Raw genomic sequence first — 18,539 nt, 5'->3', positions numbered from 1 at the left:
AACCAATCACAATCGTGTTGGGCAGAGATAAACAAACAGCAGGGGGTGTTGTCTCGAGAATTAGGATTGAAATGGCTAACTTATCAAAAAAAAAAAAACACTAGCTGCCTTGTTGCAAAAGTACAAATCTTCTGCAAAACTGAAAATTTGCAGTTAAAAACTAAAAAAAACGGAGACAGCAATCTATCGAGCGAGATACTAGCAGATAAATGTTGTGTTACCATTGAACAGCTTCCATGAGACACCATCGTGACATTTGATAAATTACACATCATTCAAAAATATCGCTTAAACAGATCATATAATAATTAATTTATACAGTGAGCAACAGAAGCATGTGCTGAGCTCTGCACAGCGACACAACGAGCATGTTTTCTACCTTGTTGCTGAACGCCTGATAGCAAAACGCAATCAAATAGTGTGCAGAAGACAGAACGCTGAATCAAAACAATGTGCAAGACTTTAACTATTCCGTAGCCCCCAGGGCACTTTAATGGCTTTGAGATAGTAGGTCTGACGCATTCTGTACAGTCCTATGATAAAAGTGGGCTCAAAAATGTCTCATCACTCTCCAAAGGGATATTGATTCGCAGAGATCAATGACGACGCTGTAGAGTAAGGGTAATATCATCGAGGTTATCATCAGAATGTTTTTCTGCAAAAACTGAGATACCCCATTGGATAATGTCAGAGGAATGCGCAAATCTATGATCTAAAATTACACATCAGTAATTGTAAAAGCCTCCACTGCGGTACTTGCAACTATAGTTCTATTGTGCTTTATTGTCTAAAAAAAAAAAAAGTTGGAAACGGGCGCCTCGGTAGCTCAACCGGATAACAGGGGCGATAGTCTCCGAAGCAGCAGCCGTAGGATCGACTACCGGCCGTTTGCTGCAGGCCTTTCCCAATTCTTCTCCCACTTTTCCTGTCTCTCTCTCCACTGCTCTGATGGATAAAGGCAAAAAGCCAAAAAAGAAAATGAAATAAATAAATAAATAAAAGTTGGAAACACCTTGCTATGGCAGCGGGTGTAAAAACATGAGCATAAAGTTGTTGTTTGAGTCGACAGAACTCATGCACATACTTTATATTGAATTGCATAATGTTACGATTTTAGAAGTAAATGTGTGAGATTATTGCAAAAAGTACCACCACCTGCAGAAACACTACTATATTAAACATCTCGGTCAGGTCTTTGCATGGCAGGACTAGATTATTTTTGAGCTTAACATTGGGGTGTTCCATAACCCAGTGATACCAGTGGTAGACCACGGGATGCGGCTCCAGACTTTCAAAAGCCGTAAACTGCACACACTGAGTTCAGAGTGTCAAAGTGTTGCACTGAAGAGATACTAATTAATATATCTGTATTCTTGTGCTACGATATTAAGCAAAAGTGTTGGTCAGCCGAGTCAATTACGAGGTATACCTTGTTCAAATCGTCCTATAACAACTCTGTTTTGCATATTAAGTGGAAAATCTAATCTATCAGAACGCGTATTCTATGGAACTATGCAAATGGGGCAACTGGAGCAGTTATAATTGCTCACTGTGTGTTAGGAATGAGAATGGCTTTTCGTATGAGCTAAGGACATATTAAGTTAATGACACCATTCTGCTAAATGGCAGACAGATGGAAAGTTCACAGAGACAAACGGCTGTCTCGTTCCTTAATCACATGTGCAATTAGCTGGTGTATGACGGCGGTTTGATTGGTTGGTGGTAGCCATGTTTCATTTAGAGGGTGCTTTTTATTCAAGTTAGTCCACATCCTGCTGCAAGAGGATGATATACAGAGAGAGAGATCCCATTTTATCACCGGAGAGAAGCAACACTACAGAACTGCAATGCAGTTGTGTTGTCAACAGGGGTGGAAATGGGCCAACACGCACCGTGGCGCTGACAGGAGAAACAACACCGCATTCTAGCTGACATTATGAAAATCTGTAGAACGTGTCCTTTAGCTTTAGATGTTACCTGTATGATAAGTACATTACACAATTTTCCTTATGCACCCTCAAATGTTCCAGCAGCTGATAATGGGATGACAATGTGCTGCAGACAGCTTTCAGAGACACAGCGTTCTGTTGAATATGTGAACTACGACACTCAGACAGAACTATATAGAACTAAACTTATACTATTTGAGCTCCACTCACCTGTTCGCACAGCTCTGAAGGGAAACTATTCAAATGAAATGCATTTGTTTTATCAGAATTCAGAGCGGCTGATTTGCTATTTTGCTACTTTGTTTTGCTTGACACGACTTGGACCTGTCTCAAGTGACTTTAAGACTTAAGCTGGACTTACCCCAAAAGATTTTAAAACAGCGTTTGGCTGCGAGGCTTTCCACATCATGCTCTTTTCTTCCTTCTCCACGCTGACACACTGGATGATGTACTCGAAACATCAAACAGACATCTTTACTCAGTCCAGAGTTTGCCTCTCCCCAACAAACTGGAAATATAAATGCCAGGTTCTCTTCCATGCTCAATTCTGGAAAGATATTTTTACACATTTTCATACAGAGCAGGCGGTTTACAGCTTTAATGTTTTAAGTTTGACAGTTTGATAGTGTAACTAGGAGGAGCGGCGACAGCGTGCAATGTGAACCATCTCATTTAACCTTAAATATATGTTTAAGGGTATTACCAGAACTCTGTTTAATAGTCTGATCAAATCATTTAGTTGATAAAGTCATGAACAGCTGCTCGGTGACAATTAATTCAACCTTCTATCTCATCTCTGTTGCACTATCTTTATTATCAATAGTTCTTTATCATCTGAGGATTTTCAGTTAAAGTGTAAACTACATTTGTTCTAAAAAAGCCCAAATGTCAAGCCTGAAGAGCTTCACAAGCTCCACAACCGAGGCAACATCCTTTACTACACAAAGGCCATCTGCAGAATTGGAATTCTTTAACCTTTTTCTCCATCAGCGAGACTTTGCAATTAAAAAACTTCCCCAAAAATGCAAATTTAACACAGCAAAGAACACAGAGAACCTGTACTTCAGGATAATTCATGTATTCAGGGCACATTTTAGGGGACATTTCTCTCTCAGTCAGCAGTGACTTCCCTTCCTAGCTAAAGGTTACATAAAGGCAGAACATTTAAATCAGCATCAAAATGATGCAGTGTAGCAGCGTGGACAGTACAAGTTCAGATATCAAACAACAGTATCAACAGTCTTCCTCTCACTGCAGCACAGCTGTTGTATAAACAGAGCCAGAGCATATTTACCCTTCAGCTAAAGGTGTCTCTTGAGCCGATATGTTTGTGTATCTGAACATCCTTCACAGGCTGCCTGGAGGGGGCTCGCGCCTGAACTTTAAGCTTTTTACTTCACAGTAGGGGAGAAAAAGCAACTAGTATCAGAGGTCATCTGGAACACTTCCTTTTCTCGCAGGACATGCACGCAGCAATGTGCTCATACATGATCACACACACATGCACCGACACACAGGTACACACCAGCACCTGGGGACTTACACTGTGCAGTAAATATCTTTTAAAAAAAATATGTTTGAAGAAGAGGTTGAAAAGGATGGAAGGACCTTTATAGATTATTTCCTCTGCAAAAAAAAAAAAAAAAAAGTGAGCTGGTAGACGGAGGCGAGCCAAAGACAGAAAAAGAGGGAGATGGTGGAGGAAAAAAAAAATGCTGGTTGCAGAAGGAGGGGGATGTGCAGAAATGGAAGTGAGACAGAGATAGAGAGGGAAAGACAGACAGGGAAGGGAGAAGAACACCAAATGTTAAGCAGCAGTTGAAGTGGAAGAATTCCAGTTTGGATTCAAGCTCCTTGGCTAATGAGGATCATTAACGTGGCCTGCCCAGCTCCTCTAAACGCTGGGGAGGACTGGAAGATGGGGGATAAAAATAAAACCTCTCAAGCATATCCCCACAAGATTCATAAGGCGGGCACTTGTAAAAAAAAAGATATAGCACATGCTGACTGCAACACCACATGCCAGGAATCCTGGAAACAGCAATACCTACCCAACAAGAACACTCAGTTGAACCCTGAACTCTGATTCTGTTTGAAGCACTGTGGCAAAAGAAGCAATTTATATGTCTGCGATTCACAGATTGAAAAATAAAGACAAAGGTGAGGATGTCTCTCCAGCACTCAGTGATATAATATAAATCAGAGGCTTATCAGTTCAACTATGTCGTCCCATGTGGGAAATTTGCCTCATAGGTACAGGATGGAGAGAGGAAGAAAGAGATCTCCACTGCACTCGACTGTAAAGCTCTCCTATCTTACGCACATTATTTCAAGTGGGCAGTTCGCACTTCTTCCCACATTTTATGATCTATCAGCTCTGTCATTTTCCCCCTCTTCGCTCACTGTTTTACACACAGTAAAGCAAAAACACCCACAAGGCTTAAAAACCAATTCTCCTGCTCCTGTCCCGCGTCTATAAATCCTCTGTGATATACAGTACACTTTGTTTTAAGCACTTCCGACCGCTTCCACAGCACAATCAATGGAGTGGTTAAATTAGAGGGCATCAAAACAGCTTGAAAATATAAATGTTCTTCGTCAGTCTCCCGGAATATAGCAGAGAGCTGCTTTCTTGGACATCCTTTTATCGATTCCTTGTTTTTCCCACGCTCAGCACTGTCACTGTACACCGGTCAGGAGCTGCATATGTGAAATTTACAACATCTCGCTGGATCAGGCGTTCCCAACCAGCCAATGCTGCACACTTGCTGTTCCATCAGCCCTTCTGTCTAGTTTTTTTACTTTTTATTTGAGAGGAAACGCTCACACACTGCGCTGTCTGAAACCCAAGGCTGTCAGACACACAAGTGTCTTGATAAGATCAGCATAATTGGCACATTCATCCTGTTATTAAAGTGCTTTGTGGTTGCGAGATCAACAGTGAAAAGATGTGATGCTCACTCTTGGCATTGTCGTTTACTTGAACACCCTCAGACTTTGTTAGTACACAATGAAAATACGTTTTGACTAAAAACAAAATAGGTCCAAATAGGGTTGTGCAGCCTTAGGCACACCAATTATATCTGCGGAAATAAAATGAACCGCTGCTTGAAAATGCTGCTGGGAAACCAAAAGGACTGTATTAGAGGTGTGTAAGTGAACCAACTTTCAGGATTTTTCATTAGGTTTTATGTGATGGAGGAAAACGCCATGAAACTACTATCCAGGAACATTTTAATGAGTCTGAATCGGGGAGAGAAAAAAAATTAAAAGAGGTATTCAAAATGTTGGATTTGCAAAATATAGAAAAATACGCTGCAACGATAACAAATCTGCAACATCTACTCTCCTATTCACACACCCAGGTTCTGCTAATGATGACCAACATGGTCCCATAAGCCATCACTAATAAACATTACATCTAATCTGATTCATGATATTGTTTATGGAGTAAAAAGTAATTCAACTGTACAATTATGAGTCAGATCAGACTTAATGATAAAAGATTGATCCTTTATGTTGCCATCATTGTGGCAGCTTCCCTTATTTTCACTTCAGCTTTGTGGAAACAGCTTCATTAGCTCGTCTACTTTGACCAGCCATGAAGGCACGCCAGTCAAACCGAGGCACAAGACGCAGCAGCGCAGGCAAACAAGGGTCCTCATCCGTCACTACACAATGCGACAATGACGACCAGTTTCAAAGCAAACGCTTTACGAGACAGACGAACTGAAGACGCTCAAGAGCATCATACGATTTCCTTCAACTTCAGCTCACATCAACGGACGAGCAGAGGAGAGCGAGAGGAATATTACAGATTTAGTCCGAGGCAAGCATCAGTAAATGATTTCAGAAAACACTGTGATGATGTGGGTCTCAAAGACAAGCAATTTGGCGTGATTATTTAGCAAACATCCACTTTATTGCACATAGCTACAGCGTATGAGCCTGATTACTGGTGGGAGTTAGCTCAAGAGTAATCTCATGAGGTGAATGGTAAGTGGTGGAGAGACGACGAGCAGCAGAGAGAAAGAAAGAAAGAAAGAAAGAATGGTAAGAGTTCACATATTTGTTCAGACAAATGCCCATGTCTGGCTCCTCTGCCTTGAAAACATAAATCAGAGCAGTCTACTCGGGATTCATCACACAGACTGAGATGATAGCGCAGGAGGCCATCGAGGTGATTCCTGAGAAGATGAACCAAGGCGGAGGGGTGGGAAAACGTTCTATTTCTCTTTTAAATACTGTTCTGTAAAAACAAGCAAAAACTAGCGATTGTTTTCAATGCTGATAACTGTACAAATTGCAGGTGCCTACATCTGAACCGCAGCGCTAATCCACTTAGCAAAACAAGAAAAGAAGCCGTAGCCGCGTGATGGATGCGAGCGTTTCCACTGCGACTGAAAGTAGAACAAACGGTTAAAGATTTCCGTTCTGTTCTGCAGTTTGGTCTCTGCCACTGTGTTTAAATCTGTGCAGCATCTGATGGATGATGCGGTCGATAATGAGAGCTGGATATGTCCACATTTAACTGTCTTCCTAACGATAAGTAATGACGGTAGCTTAGCTAACACAATTAACACTGGCGCAGAGGAAAATAAAATTCCCCCTGAATGAAGTATTATGTAAATTATTAATTACCACACAGACGATTGCAATCTTGTTCGGCTGCCCATTGGCACTCAAATAAATGTGAATGATTTGGAAACAAGAGAAATTGTGAAGATAATCCCGACACGGAGGGAATGTGAGAAAATTTTAACAAATACCACCTGCTCCTTAAGCAAATTATAGAAACCATTTGCAATTTAACCGCTAAAAAAACTGCCCCTTATGTAAACCGACAACAAACGCAAACAGGAACGTGGGAACGATGAGCGAAACCATCTGTATGATTTTGCGCTACTCAATAAGACGTCCATGTTTCAGTACATCCAGCATTTACAGTTTTACAGAGCATATTTTTTCTTCACCTATACAGATGGTGCAAACCCAACACCAGAGCCACAGTTTAATAATCTCTTTTTAATTTGAATTTCAAATACATTTTTTTCTGTACACTCTCATTCTATATTCAATGAGCAATGCATGTTTTATGAGCAGCACTTTCCACAGATTCACTTGTACGAACGTCTCTTCCTCGTGTGTGTGTGTGTGTTTCTGAATATGCAAGTGTGTGACCAAGAGACAGGGTGAGTAATGAACAGATAAAGAGCCAGTGAGAGGTAAAAAGGCAAAGACAGAGAGAGACAGAGAGAGTCCAGAGCGAGAGAAAGTGATCTCTCAGATTTGGTGTCTCAGCTTAATGACACCGGACCCACATGGGAGAGAAGGAAAACCAAGCACTGTGCAAGAAATGATGAATCCAAAGACCGATAACCCCGAGCCTCCCCGATATATATATTAAAAAAAAAAAGCTCAGAAATTAACTGCTCAGCTTCTGTGTTTTGCAAGAAAAGCTGCAGTTTTCCCTCCACTTGCGTTTTTCTTGCACTTCATCTGCCTTTTTTTTTCCTGTCAGCCCGTCATTCTCTTTCTACTGCTGCATATATCAGCTGCTTTCAATATTGTCTCAGCACCTTAACCGAACCAACATCCCCCCCCCACAACTCCACTCCTCCAACCTGTCCTCCCGTTGTGACCATGGACAATATGTCTGTCGGACTTTGACAAATTAAACCAACTGGATATATGGCTATAACCTTCACAGGATAACATGGAGCGAAAGAGAGCAGCAGGGGAGGGTTTACGGGGAAAAGGAGAGGAAGCGAGACTGAAGGAGGGAATGGAGACGCGTACAGATGGATGATGGGATATACCGAGCAGAGCATGGCATTTCCAAGCCAGGTACGACACGAGATGGTGCACATATAGACCAATTTTCTAAATGTCACTGTGTTTCCAAATAAGTCGGTACAGCTGAAACACACTGAGCAGGAAAGACAGTTAATTAGCCTTAGAGGGCAACGGTCCACCAGCTTTTTAATAACTCTCCAACAAAAAAAAAAAGAAAAAACAGAGGCACAGTACTCTGACAGATGACAGCTATTACAAAAACGGATTTTTCCAACTTAATCCAATAGATTAACTTCCTGAACTATGACAACTACAGTCGACCAACTTTAAAAGTACCACAGCATCATCCTGCACCAATATGTTATTCACGAAATGGCCCCACATCTCAATTTCTTTCCTTTGACAATCAGATTCTATTTGTGATAAATGAGTCGAGCTGTTGTTTCAATGCAGTTTCCTAAACGTTCATCAGCACTCAGCAACAAAGAAAACTATTCAAGCCACACATTCAGTTGTCTGTCAAAAGAAAGCTTCAAACAAACATCCTTTTCATGGCAGCGGTGACAAACTGACAAGCGGCGCTATCAGCCACTCCAATTAATTTTCTCAAAGCAAGCTTTTATAATGACTCTTTTTTTTTAATTGCTCGAGTGGCTGCTACCGAGCCGCATTTCACCTGTTATGACAAATAGCCACCTCCACCGCACACACACCGACACGCACTTGAACTGCACACGCACACACAAACCGGCAAGAGGGGGGTCGTTAAGAAACTATTGTTGTGTTCCTCTCTGCTCAGCATGATAACGCCTTGATTGATACAGAGGTTCCTCAGTTAATCACCTGGCTGGATGACTCCAACGCAACGCCGTCTGGCAAATGGTGCACAAACTAAAACAGGACACACGCAGCACAAACTCAAAGGAGGATAAATGTACAACTACGCACGAGTGAAGACACAGAACTGCAACGCACACTTGTCACAACGCACCTGCATCCGTCTACCCCACAAGTTAACTCACCTGCTCCGAGTGGCCGGGGTGAAAGCTTTCAAAATTGGCCTCGGGTAATCTTGTTCCCTCTCGCTCCCTTCACTCTCTCTTCTGTCCCTTTCGGATACTCTCTCCCTCGCCCTCTCTCTCTCTCTCTCTCTCTTTCTCTCTCTCTCTGTGTGCACGGACGTCCTGCGGGCCGCTCACCCTTCCTGTGTGGCTCGGCGTAAGTGCATCGATCTCACGGCCAAGTGGTACGTGGCCCTGCTGCTTCCACGAGACTCAGATGTGCGCTCTCCTCTCCACCGCTCACTCTGCTTCACACAGCTGCAGAGGGAAATATGAGGATGGGCAACGTGGTGGTGCTCCACTCTCTCTCTCTCTCTCTCCCTCTCTCTCTGTAGTGAGCTCAGATGCTCTCTCTCTCTCTCTCTCTTTTTTTTTTTTCCAGGTTGTCAGCTGCTCCGATGCTCACTCCCGCTGTCTCCTCACTCTGTCACTCTTTCTTGCTGAGCTGAACTGCATGCTATCTCACCATCTCCTTTTTTTTGCTGTTCCTTCATTGACTCCTCTGCCTTTCTCTCCCTCAGTATTGATCTATGCATGTGTGTCTTTGCTAGTGCAGCCTCTAGTGGCCGACTCCTCTCCGTGCCGCTCGCAGGGTCGGAATTAAATTGTGCTCACAGAGAACGGGGAGCTGTGCTGTGCATTTGCGCCGGCGCCATCTGCCAAAAAGAAATAAACATAGTTAAAAACTAATGCAACACCAACCGACAGAGCTGCAGCTAATGACTGCTGTAATTATCAGCCAGCTCGTTTTACTTTTAATGAATCAATTACTTGTTTAGTTTCTAAACCCCAGAAAATGCTGAAAATTTTTCAGCATTCTGTCCCAACTCAAGATGATGATTGTTTTACCCGATTCAATATTCAAAAATACAATAATGGTGCATTTTTATAAAACTAAGAAATGTAGAGAATTGCAAATCTTTTTTTTCCCCTCCTATCAGTCCATCATTTCAGCACCTCAGCTTAAAGCGAGGTTTAAAAAAAAAAAAAGCTGGACAATCACATATAGGGATTAAAGATTAAAATTCTTGTGACCTTGATTTAAAGAAAAGCTTAAAATATACGCTGCAGAACTGGGAATAGTTTCTTCAGTTTAAAAAAAAAAAAAGGTAAAACATCCTGACTTCAACTGTCTGGGTGCTTTTGAGCAAAGTATTTAAAGCTAAATGTTTATTACTCTATTTGTACTGTCCACTGCTTTAAGATGAACAATAAAGGTTTCTTACTCTGTTTTAAATTATTGCTTTGGTTTCTTTGCTTGTTTTTTTTTATCCATCATTAACTTTACTGATATTTAGCTACACAGCAAGTGTCTAAACAAACTCTCAAAGTGCTTACAGGGTAGAAAAATCTAGAAATAATGAATAAAATGGTGACCAGTGACTGTAAAGGTCATCACTGTGCACCACGGGCAGAAACCATACAGGAAATCCTTAGAGATGATGAAATCCATAATTGAGGCATGTTATTGACTTGCAATTAAAATGCAGGAATGCAGACGTGTTACAGTTAGAAGTTTGAATATCAGCCATGCTAGCTGTTAGCTCGTCAACAAAAGCTTAATTAGTGTCAGACAGTAACTTTGGGTCAGCAAGTCTGTTCTGGAATCAGTTTAGCAAATACAGTCAGAAAAAAACACCAATATTATTAATATTCCACTATATTAACAAGCCATGTGTAATATATTTGACATACCTGGACGGGCAGGATATACATAATGAAGGAGGTTAGCTATCCACGGCTCACCTGGATTTAAGCAACACATAATTAGCAGCAGGTGTATTTAATTAACAGGGGTTTTTTTTAAGGAGACTCACCTGAGAACAAAGTGGACTTCAGTCTTCCAGGAGGACATGGCAAAACTAGGTTAGTCCACATGAGAAAAAAATTATTTAAAAAACAAACAAAAAAACGCTAATTATTCCCGCAGTGTGTAAATTCAGTCCATCAAACCAGGTGAGGCGCCTCATATCAGCTCAGTGCTGCCGCCGGTGGCCGGAAGTGGTACTGCAACAACATGGAGGCGCAGCTGCTGGATCAGAGGTTTGTCCCATAAAACTGGATTATCAGATAATTATCCACAGACTTACTGTCTGGTGGTTCCATAAAGCAGATTCAATAAACTTCAAGCTCAGTTATTCTGGAAACTTCTGCTGGAAAAGTTGTTGCTTAAAAAAGCCACAAAAAAGTCAAGATTTTACCACCAAGTCTCTAGTGTGCTTTATTAGTTCAATAAATTTAGATAGATAGATAGATAGATAGATAGATAGACAGACAGATAGAAAGACAGATGCTTTAATTTAAGCCACTGGGCTTCTCTGAGTGGTCAGAAATGAATCAAGCATAACATTCAACCACTAAAACTAACTTTTCTGTTCAGGAATGCGAGTAAATAACTATAATTTGACATCTTAATCATGAAATAATAATGTTTTACTGTTTTAATAATTAGATTTTAGCATTAAAAATATCATTTTGGTTATCATTTTGGTTAAAGAGCTTCTACATACACATTGGTGTATTAACAATTACAGAAACATAAAAAATATATATTTTGGTAATTACAAATGCTGTTTTAGGGCAGCTGTGGCGTAAACCTTCCTGTTAAGTACCGTACATGCATTACAATTCAGAATCAGAATCAACTTTATTGGCCAAGTTAAAACTAAAAATAGGAATATAAAAATAAATTGTATAGTATATTAAACATAGTTAGCACTACAACTGCAAAAAAAAAAAAAAATCTACACTGACCAGAAATGCAGCTTTTAAATCCACCTGCTTTCTTTTTTTAATCTTCTATTTTCCTGATAGAAAACCACTGAAGCTTTGAGATTTAATCCATAAAATATTCCTTCAGGTTTTCTATTCTGATACTGTTTGAATGTACTGTGTCAAAGATTCAGTCAACGTGCAAACACCATGACAATCCGGGGAAACTCACTTACTCCATTTTTTTCATAATCAGAAACAACAGATGCGGTATTTCTAAAGTAACTGTTTTAAGCTTTTCTTCATCATTATTCCTACTGTTTAGAGCATAAATATTAAGCATAAGACAACAGGTGGAAATCAGCCACTGTTGCCTGCTGTGCATCTGAAAAATATTTTCAATAAAAAAAGTATTTCCTATTATGATGTTGTGCCACCAGGCTCAGCGGTAGCAGCAGGAATATCGGTGTCTGAATCAGTGATAATAGCATAAGATTCATGGCCGTATTTCCATGATAATAGTGTGATAAAAACCATCATCTCTCATTCCATACAGCTCTGTAATGCAGGAATTTGCTTAATATTGATAATAATTGTAGTTTTGTGACACTGCAGATACACTGCGACGTGCGAGAAAAGTTTCACATGCACAGCAGATCGTGTCGTATAGAACAAATACCGCTAGAATAATAATTACATTTCATTTTAGTTTAAAGCGCGTCCTTCAGAACTCTCACAAACGCTTTTATCTTTACTATGCAGTGAACTTCTGCTGAAGCTTTAAGAAGTTTAGATGCGCCGAGAAAATGTTATAGCCCTGTTGGCCTATTAGCCTTTCTCTCCTAAATATATCTGAGCGGTAAACAAAAAAAAAGTCTTTAATGTAGGTTGTCACAAGGACTCTTACAATCTATTGTTGAGCAGTTTAATAAATTTGTTGTCGTGCTCAGTGACACCTGAACACAACGGATGCACTCGTTGTTTTATTCAAGTGCAAAATAAGGGTTATTTTTTTTTGTTCTGTGTTAAAGTTCTGGTACTCTAAACAGAGTATGTTTAAATAAAAATGTAATGCATAGCTCAGTCCTGTTCTTTTATAAAAACAACACCACCATTATTATGTTAAACAACTCAGAGTTGTACCATCTTGCATTCATTGTGTGACTTTTAGGTGAGGCAGGAGAGCATTGTAAGCTACACAACATGAACTGAAAGCGAGCTGGGCGTTATGGGAGGAACCGCGCTGCCAGTAACAGAAGGCGCTGCGGCTATCCTTGAGAAGTGAACCCATGCTTATCTGAGGAAACCGGCGTTTCAGTGACTGCTCAGGCAGCGTGAAGGACGTTGCATGAAGACGAACCTCCAGAGACGTGCAAGAAGAAAACCTTTGCTCACAAAATGGCACGAAATTGCAAAATTAAACTCCTGTCAAAGAAATTGCAATAAATCCTGATTAAATGTGGCATTCTTTAATCACATTAAACCAAAAATAAATGTGTGAATCAGATGGGGGTCACACGGAGTCGCATGAGTGTAAAAGGTGTCGGGGAGATGACATTTATAGATGGCACCGGGAACGCAGGTTTATGAACCCAAACGCTGAACGAACGGACGACTCGGCGTCTCAGAAAGCTTGGCAGCAGAGCAATTTAACAATATAACAATGATCCCAAGCACACTGCAACAAGCAGACAAGAGTTTTTAGAGAAGAAAAAAAAGTATGACCTGGTCAAGCATGTCCCTTTCCTTGAATCAAACAGAACACCTCTGGAGTATTTTTAAGAGGAGGGCAGAACAACAAAACCTCTCCAGCAGCTGAAAAGAATCGTCTGTGAAGAATGGTGGAAAATCTCTCCAAAGATTTGTAGTTGTCAAAAATAAAGGCGCAAAATGTCAGAGATTAAAGATTAGAGTCACATTAATGATTGATGTACTCTTTATGTGTACTTGAGGGCCTGTATTTTTAATTAATTATGTATAAAATATATAATTTTGAACCATGTTTTTTTGTGATCCAAGTGTATCCTCTGGTTTGTTGCACAGTGTAGATTAGACCACCACAGGGGTTTTATGTCCCTTTAGCCCTTCCATGTTAACTTTCACAATTTCAGGTAATTGCAAGCTTTTCCTCTTCTTTTATATTCTAAGAAAACTTTTCTTTTTCTCAAGTGTGTTGCCATGATGAAATCTTTTGTCCAAACCTTGACATTCACACTTCAGCAAAGTGTTTGTTTGTCTCTTCTTGCGCTGTTTGTACTCAACTGAATGACAACCACACAGCTGTCTAATATTGTTTCTTGAAACTTTTCATTCCAATGAAGCCTCTTGAATAAAAGAAAAAAACATTAAAATTGAAAACTATTTGTCTAAGAGGTGTAGAAGATGAGTCTGGCAGCAGCAGCAGCAGCAGCTTGTGTACCAGAAACTGCAAAGATTTTTATAATTATCTCACATGTACAGGTTGACATTAAAATGCATAATTTATTCATGTAGAGGTGAAGTGCAGATGCTTTTGTTGTGCCGTGAATGCATAAGGACACATCGACGACTGACTTCAACTAACTCATCAACTGCTGGACTGCAGAGGGAGAAAAAAACTGTTTTTTAAGTGTGTGGAAATTAAAAGAGGTCAAGTGTTACTTTGCATCAGTGAACTCAAATATTTGCTGAAATAATCTCAAACGGAGCAGCAGAGACGCAGCAAAATGTGTCTTTTTTAAAGTTGCTGATTTGGTTGCGGATGTGTTTGTCAGGTGATGATAAAGAGAGGACCCAGGAGGAACGCTTAGGTTTTATTCTTAGTAAGTCACACACACACACACACACACGTTTGCGCATCTCGACTTGTGCTTACGATCATCAAAACGACACAGGAGTCAAAGCATATTCACACCACGGGAGATCAACCAAAAATACCTGAGGCTCTCCAACAAAACAGGATAGACGGTAATTGTGAGTTTGTGTAGGAAAGACTATGTGGGCAGAATGGTAAGACGCTGGCCTAGATAGAAGTCCATAGGGTGCCATTAGCCAGGTATAGCAGGAGAACCTGATGCTAGCTGTCACAGCTGATGAACAGACTTTGGAAGAGATCACTCGCTGGCTTACGTAGGGATCATCACAGCGAGCTAATTAGAAATGCTCAGCAAGAAAAAGCCTGGGAAAAGATAAACATGCTTATGAAATCACACCTCCACACAGACACAGAGGAGAGGGAAGAGTTGAAAGTGCGTTTTACCCGTCGTAACATCAGCCACGTGCATTCTTCACGTTCACAGGTTTGTTGTTGAATTATAAAGGGTGATGTTTTATCCACAACAAAATGTGTTTCTAAAAAAAACAAAACCTGTACCAGTCAGTTTGATTAAATCTGGGTAAAAATAGCAACAGCTGTGAGTTTCAGACTCTCTACAGGATACAGGTTACTGAAATAAATGTTTAAAAAAGAAAAAACCTTACTAAATGTTTTTAATATTCTAAAAAAAATTGTTTTAATGACACAGAATAGTTCTGATTATTACGACAAACTTTTAATGTGATATGTAGTGTTTAACACATTTATAAGAACACCTGTCTAACTTGTTAAGCAGTGTATATCTATATATATAAACCATCCAGCATCATGAAGCGCTTTTATTCGCACTCAACTCTCGACGTTTAACCATTTCAAACAGTAGTTAAGAATTTCAAACTGAATTCAACTTCTTATACCCAAATTTGAGCCTCTGAGCCACGGGGCGTCTCTGAGAAGTCAGAACTGAATCAAACATAACATTCAACCACTAAAACAATTTTTTCTGCTCAAGAATGCAAGTAAATAACTATAATTTGACATCTTAATCAAGAAATAATGACCTGCTTTAACGTTTTTTCAAGGTTTTTGTTATTTTTTTTGTAAAAGAGTAAATTTGAAAATTCATGGATAACAATAATAATTAGATTTTAGTATTAAAAATATCATTGTGGTTAAAGAACTTCTACATACTGCTGTATTAACCATTACAGAAACATGAGAAATGATTTAGCTAATTACCAATGCTGTTAAATTTGGGCAGCTGTGGCATAAACCTAAATTAATTAATAATAAATTTGATAGGCTCTGCATCCGAGCACCTTATCCAATTTATATGCATGCCAGAAAGTTGTTGCATATCTCTGCGTAGACGAATGACACAACATGTGTTTATACACCAGCTGATAAGACACAAGCATTGTGTGGGCTGGCAAACAATGAATGTTCAGGTTCAAGAAGTCAACAAAGATGCAGCTATACAGTGAAAACCACCATCCTCTCTGCACGCCGTGTACAGTACCAGTTCTGACGAGGAGGCATTTCACTTTGAAATGTTTGTCCTTGAACGTGTGAGAGTGTGAAGTGCTTTGCTACTGTAAAAAATAATAACAATAATAATACTAATTTACATAAGTTTTGATAGATTTTTCACCTTTGGCACCAAAGCGGCAAAGATTTTTACATATTTAAAAAAAGAAAAAAGTTCATTTTATGATTCTGGACTTTTCTCAGAGACTTTTCAGTTTGTTCATGGAAGCACCCAGGGATCAAACCACCACACTGCTATGTAGCTTATTTAATCAGATCTTGAACGAGCAGGTCTGCAGGCCACCTTTGTTTTCAGTGGAAGTGTGCAGCAGTGCTTCATAGATTTTGTCTGAATATTATATGACCTAAGAAAGTTTTGCAGCATAACTCAGTGGTGCTATTCTCTGATACACTGTATAGCAATTTTCATTAGAAAGCGCAGTGCAAAGTGGCTGTAAGACGTTTAAGAAATTCTGCAACAACAAAAAAACCCTTCCACATAAACAATAACTAAATGAATTGTACCTATGATTACAAACAACACAGTCATCCACTTAAACTCAAAACTAATTCACTGGGTAACACCAAACAACAGCTACATGTGAATTATTAAGGGCTTGTTTATGTTAATATCTATATTTTCAATTCTGGTATTTGTCAAATACAGTTATTAATTCCTCATCTTTGCAAAGCTCCAGTGTGCATTGGAATAAACTGCAGGGATCTTTAATGTTAAAGCTGGACACACTGATTCAGTGTGGATGCATAATCGAATGTCATTTTAATGTTGATGTCGTATTTACATGAAAGCCAGAGAATAAAAATATCAGCTGTCTTTGGGAGGATGTGCGCAGACGCTCATAAACACAAAGACTTACTCACTTTGAAGAATGTGATCAGGGGATAAGACTGCAGCACTGTGAAATAAATTGACATCCTAATATATTGTTTCTGCTTTCCCCGGCCCGCAAATGACATCCATGATTTCCAAACGGCAACGGCAGTGTTGATTATTGTAAACAGCTATTTCAATGCAAAACACAATAAAACAAGCTGCACTGTGCAGAATTCGCCGCTCGCTGCTGCTCCAGCGGGTTTCCAATTGATTTACCTCTCGCAAGAAACATTCATGGATGCAATGCAAGTGACATTTCCCGTATTGTACAGCCATCCATTGCATCATTGTCATTTATGAGCCTCAGAAAGAGGACTATTTCATGAAAATTTGATGGTAAGAAATGATTTCAGTCACTTGTGGAAGCTCAACCTGCTGCGTGCTCAGCTGCTGCCACTATTCTTCTTCTGACTTTTTCGTCGAGCAGGTTTTTATTCTCGATGTCTCCTAAAGTCAAGCCTCAAGCGGCTCCGTCTGCATTTACTTGAGATCAGATGTGGCGCTGAGCCAAATGAGGCTTTTAATCTCTTTTTGTTTTTTTTAAATCAGCAATGTGGTCATCCTGACATTAAACCTCTTGCTTTGCTGTGGAAAATAAAAGTCAGCTTGCAGTAGCAGCTTCTCTGCTGGCCTAAACTCTATCTGAATCATTGACTTACGTTGTAATATTTTCCCGTAATTTTTTATAATATTATTCCCAATAGAGTCTATTCTCTTCATTTCATAGCGTGTCTCTGGGCTGTGGTGCTTCCAGTAGTGTATGTTTATATTAGAGCTTTTCTCCAATCATATTTCAGCCATCATGTGTTGCCGGGGTCACAAAAATCTGCCCTGAGGCCTTCAGGATCAAAAGTTCAGGCGCCTGTAGCTTAAAATGCATTGCAATGAAACTGGAACCAATCAGATTTAGAGTTGGTGATCCCAGGGTACGATAACATCAGCATTTCCACGTCCTCTGATTGGATGGCCAGAGGGCTCAGCCAAAGCTGGAGGTTCGTATCTGTAGCGACCTGCACGAACTAAAATTTTATCGTAAAAGTGTTTTTTTTTGTTGTTGTTTTTTTTTTTAATTAAGCAAGCAGACATTCTCAGCCTTCAAGCGAATTAAAACTCGTGGTGGAAACACGACTGGACAGACCCGACCTTCAGCGTCAGCCTCCATGGAGATAGAAGAGGACTTATTGTTGGAAGTGAAACGCACGGATTAGCTGATTGAAATCATCATGAGGAAAGAAAGGAGGATGTGTTCAAATAATCACAAGTTTTGATGAGTAAAATGTATATTTTGGTCATTTTATTGGGTTGATACTGATGCTGCTGCTCGCTGTGGCTGCACTTAATGGAGACTTGTTGAGTTGTTTTAATGGGTGTCTTGCTTTAGTGATAACATTCATTCTCATGACCTGAGATACCCGTCTGCGATGCAACATCCTGTTATGCTGCCTTTATGCACAATACTGATGGTTTCTATAGCCGTGGCATCATAACGACGGTGTTAAGAGGTGGTTCGATTCAGGTAGGGGCGCCGCTGAAGGCCTAGGAGTCAAATGCACGGCCCGCCACTGGCTTGCAGACTGTGTAGTGAATGGATAACGGTGCAATGCTACGGTCTGAGAAGTTCACTACATTTCTGAGCCGCTATAGGATTCAAGACAGAACCATTCTTCGTGCAAGTAGTAGGAAACCTGTGCTGCCTGGAAACCTTGGTTCATCATAAAGAGCAGACAGACAAGGGCATCACAAAGGAAACGCTGTGTGGCTCTTTTCCCACTGCTGTGTGTGTGCAGGACCTTCTGGAGGATCAG

The sequence above is a fragment of the Stegastes partitus genome, unplaced genomic scaffold (genome assembly GCF_000690725.1).
Source record: "Stegastes partitus isolate 25-593 unplaced genomic scaffold, Stegastes_partitus-1.0.2 Scaffold415, whole genome shotgun sequence".
Taxonomy (NCBI): Eukaryota; Metazoa; Chordata; class Actinopteri; family Pomacentridae; genus Stegastes; species Stegastes partitus.
The sequence above is the reverse complement of the archived record's forward strand: the minus strand, read 5'-3'. Positions refer to the sequence as shown.